At 57.3% G+C, this 4,026-nt stretch overlaps 1 protein-coding gene across 1 annotated transcript in view; it reads right to left on the reverse strand.

Annotated features, from left to right (window-relative positions):
* Positions 1-4,026, reverse strand: part of TBX4 (T-box 4) — a 50,461-nt gene that overhangs the window by 43,929 nt on the left and 2,506 nt on the right. The window lies entirely within an intron of this gene.

Consider the following 4,026-nt stretch of genomic DNA (forward strand, 5'->3'; position numbering starts at 1 on the left):
GGGGGAGGGGGGGAGGGAAGGGGGGATTTAAAGTCCTTCCTAGGAAACAGGTCGGCAAAGCCTGCCAAAATTCACCATTACATCCCTCTGCCGTCAGGACATGCTGGGATGGATTTCCCCCAAGCATCTCCCGTAAAGAGGCAAACTCTCAAGCTGGGTTTGGTTCCCAGTAACTCCGCACACCAGGAAACCACCCTGCATCGCCAGCCAGGCTCTGGGATGTGGCGGCTTGCTCCCTGCTCAGTTACATCCCTCCCATGCCTCCGTCCCACTCCCGGGACACTGCAGTGAAACACATTCCTTGGGCTGCAGCGGGGCAGGGCCAGGCCTGGGACAAATGCCGTTCTCCATTTTGGGCATTTTCCTCCTCGCCCAGCGAGCGGGGTTGCTCTTGAAAGCAGGGCTCAGCCTTCGGGGTGGCTTTGCCCCCAGTAAGGGGGGGGGAAGAGCTGCAAAAAGGTGTCACACTCCTGTTCCTGGGGTGGGTTCTCAATAGGAGCAAAAGGGGAAGGAAATTGATAGCCAGCTGGGATGGGGCCCAGAAGCTGGGAATTTCCTCCTCATGGAACATGACTTGCTGTGGAACCCCAAATGCTGCAGGTAGAAGGAGGGAAACCAGAGAGAGGGGAGAGATGAAGTGCTGGACCACAGTGCGCTCCCTCTCCTGCATCTGTCCCTGGCTCCAGCGAGGAGAGAAAGGATGGCTGAGATTCATTAAATAAAGAGACAGGAAAACCTTGCTTAAGGAGCTGTCTGGGAAAGGGGCCATTTCAGGCCTGCTGTATGCAAGTGCCAGTGATTTGGGGCCAGAATAGTCAATTGCTAAATATTCCTCCGGGCTCCGCTGTGCAGGGAGCTGCTCTCAAGCGTACTAGTTACAGAGAGTTGTGGGGAGCTTAATGGTGCTTTTCTGCCTGGGACGGGAGACCAAGCTGGCTCCATCAGGAGATCGGAAGGAAAATGATCTCCAAAATTAGCAGTTTTCCTTCTCACACAGCGGCTCAGGGCACTGACCTGGCGGTGCAGCGAGGCCGGGACAGCTCCAGCTGGAGGGAGGGCATCGCATGTCCGCAGCCGTGTTGAATGATGTGGGCACACGCATCTCACCGTGCAGTGGGAACAGCGAGAGGGATGGAAGAGGGGCTTCTTGGTCCTCTTGGTCAATCCGCACCTGTCATAAACCAATAGGATGAAATGTGGGGAGAAGCAGGAGCAGTGGGGACAGCAGGAGATGCTGCTCTCGCCCACAGAGCCCTGTTGCTTAGTGCAGCGGGACAGAGGTTTGCACCACCAAGCTTCAGCACAACCACTGCTACGGAGGGAGACCAGGGGCTTCTGCCCCTGCCATTCCCCACACTTAGCTAGGAGCCAGCTCTGGAAGGGGGCAAAGGGAGCTCTGCTCTGGACCCCAACCACTGCTCCATGAGCATGCGCCCAGGCTGGCGGCGGGGACACCTCTCTGATCCTGACACAGAAAAACCAGGAGCCAGGGGTCCCATCCCTCCTCTCCCCTGCTTTGCTATGTTCCTCGCTGCTCTGGATTGAACCTTCAGCCCTAGAAAGTGTAAAAAACATGGATAAGAAATGTTGGTCGGTGCTCTCTGTACAAGCATCCTTCTCTGCGTACCACACGTACTCAGCAAAGGAGGACGCTGCAGTTTTGCCTCTGTGCTGGTGCCACCAGCACAGCACAGAAAAGCCACTGAGCTCAAGATAAACGCCCTGAAACAGATTAAATCAACCAGGAACACCTGATAATTAAACACCACAGGAACAACAGATACTCTTCCCCAAAAGGTTACAGTAAAGGTTGGGAAGGGAAGGAAGTGCTGCACTGGCATGCTGGCAGCAAATCAAAGCAAATGACATTAATTAAAGCATATGTTAGGAATAGGAAATTAAGCTAAAGCAACATTTCATCTACGGCATCTTCTCTGGGCACTTTAGAAAGGGTATAAGTTTACTGTAGAGAAAGAGAAATGAGGAGGCTGGTGCAGAGGATAGATGTGCGGGAAGTTAAAAGAATTAGAGGAGAGTTTTAAAAGCTTTAGACTATACACTCAAGGTCACGTTCACTCCCTGTATTTATTTTGAATTGTGAGTGAACAGGAGGACTGAGAGCGCTGGCTGGCACTGTGGGGAGCCTTGGGCTAACGCAGACCCCGGTGTCCTCGGCGAGGGGGCTCTGCACTCCTCCCTGCACGGCTGCGCCAGGCACAGATGGACCTTGGCACCTGTTTGCCCAGTTTTGCAAAAATACTCGTTCTTTCCAAATTTTGCTTTTCTCCAGCTCACTCAGCCCCAGAACTTACCAAAGCTCAGCACACCACCCTGGGCACCCAGGGACAGGGGCACCACTGTCCCTGCGCAGTGGGGAAACTGAGGCATGATGTGACTAACAGTTCTGAGCAAGCAGCAGGTGCGGGGCTGAGGGCATCGGCCGGGGCTGCACCCCAACCCTGTGGGGAAGCGCAAGTGGCCCCCCAGGCCCTCCCGGGCCAGGTCTGTCTCAGCCACGGGCCCTTCCTCCCGCTCCCGCCCTTGGGGCTGGCAGCGATGCTGCAGTCCCGACCCGTCGGGCACGTTTCTGGGGCTGTACTGACCCACCAGCCGCCAGCGTCATCCCAGGGCTGCCTGCCTGCCTCACCGTGTCGGGGCTGTGGACAGGGCCAGCCCATGGCCATTTCGCTGCTCCACGTGGCCTCCGAGCCAGCTCACTGTGAGCACCGGTGCATGCAGGTGCCTGACATCAAAGGGCATCAGTGACCCAGACGTCACTCATGGAGAGGGGTGACATCCCTGCTGCCCAAACTGTGCTGGGAGCTGTGAGGTGCAAACGGGACTGGAGCATGGCAGGCTTCCCGCCCCGGTGCCCCGAGCCATGCCCTGCTGCACACGCGCTCCTTGCCTTCCCTGCTGCATCCACCGTGCAGCTGGGGTGGCTGCAGCATGCACAAGGGAGCAACGGGCAGAGTCAATGCTTGAATAACGAGCTCCAAGTGAGAGAAATTGGGCAGCAGCCTGATCCTGGGCATGCTACTCCTGCACGCTGCTCTGCTCCCAAACTGGCTGCTATTTTTTCCCTGGAGCCATAAATTGCACGCCGGGGCCAGCAGTCCTCGCGCAGTCGCCCGCTGCCTCCCCACCGCGGGTGTCCCTGGGATGAGTTACGAGGAGCGAGCGCCGCAGCCAGGGCTTCGCTCCAGAGCTCCAACACGAGCGAGGCGGCACGGCTCCCTCCACATGCACGCGCCAGAGCCCTTTTCCTCCCATTCCCACCTGGGACCACGCTGCTGCCCCTGCAGGGTTCACCCCATGGGACCCCTCTGCTTCATGGCTTTCCAAGGAGGGCTGGCCACGGCAGCCACAGCGCGGTGTTTACCTAGGGCGAGCGGGCAGATGGCTTGCTGACAGCTTCAGGAACACCTTGTAGCAGTTGCGGTGATTCCCGAGATCCGTTGCTTCCCATTTCAATTCACACATCATGATTTCTAAACCTCAGCTTGTACCTTCCCAGCAGAGCTCCCCACCTCCTCCCCGGCCGCATGCGCTCACCACTGGCTCGGGAGCAACGGAGAAGGGGGACCCGTGGCAGCAGCAGCCATCCTGTCTCTGACACCGCCTCCTTCAATGGCCCAGGGTGAGTCCCTTAACTTGCCAAAGAAAGGGGTATAAGCAATACAGGAGCAACACTGGGGCTGGAAAGCACTTTGAGGATGTAAGGGGCTATCAAGTGCTTCTTAGGGAAGAATAATTCTCTTCCCATCACATTCTCCAGCTGAATGATCATTGCAACTGTATGGACTGAAAACAGGGGGTAGCAGGGCCTGAGGTGGGCACATGTGGGTGTCTCCTGCTCTCAGTGCACAGCATCTCTGCTTGCGATGAGCCCCTGCCATCAACTGCTGGGGACCAGCACCGAGCCATCCCTACCGGGCTGTGGGAGCCCCGTCTCCCCCAAAGGCAACTGGGACAAGCTCACAGCAGCAAAAATGGAGCCAGCACCAAGCTTGGCCATGACAGCTC

Source organism: Pygoscelis adeliae, unplaced genomic scaffold, assembly GCF_000699105.1.
Source record: "Pygoscelis adeliae isolate BGI_AS28 unplaced genomic scaffold, ASM69910v1 Scaffold290, whole genome shotgun sequence".
Classification (NCBI taxonomy): Eukaryota; Metazoa; Chordata; class Aves; order Sphenisciformes; family Spheniscidae; genus Pygoscelis; species Pygoscelis adeliae.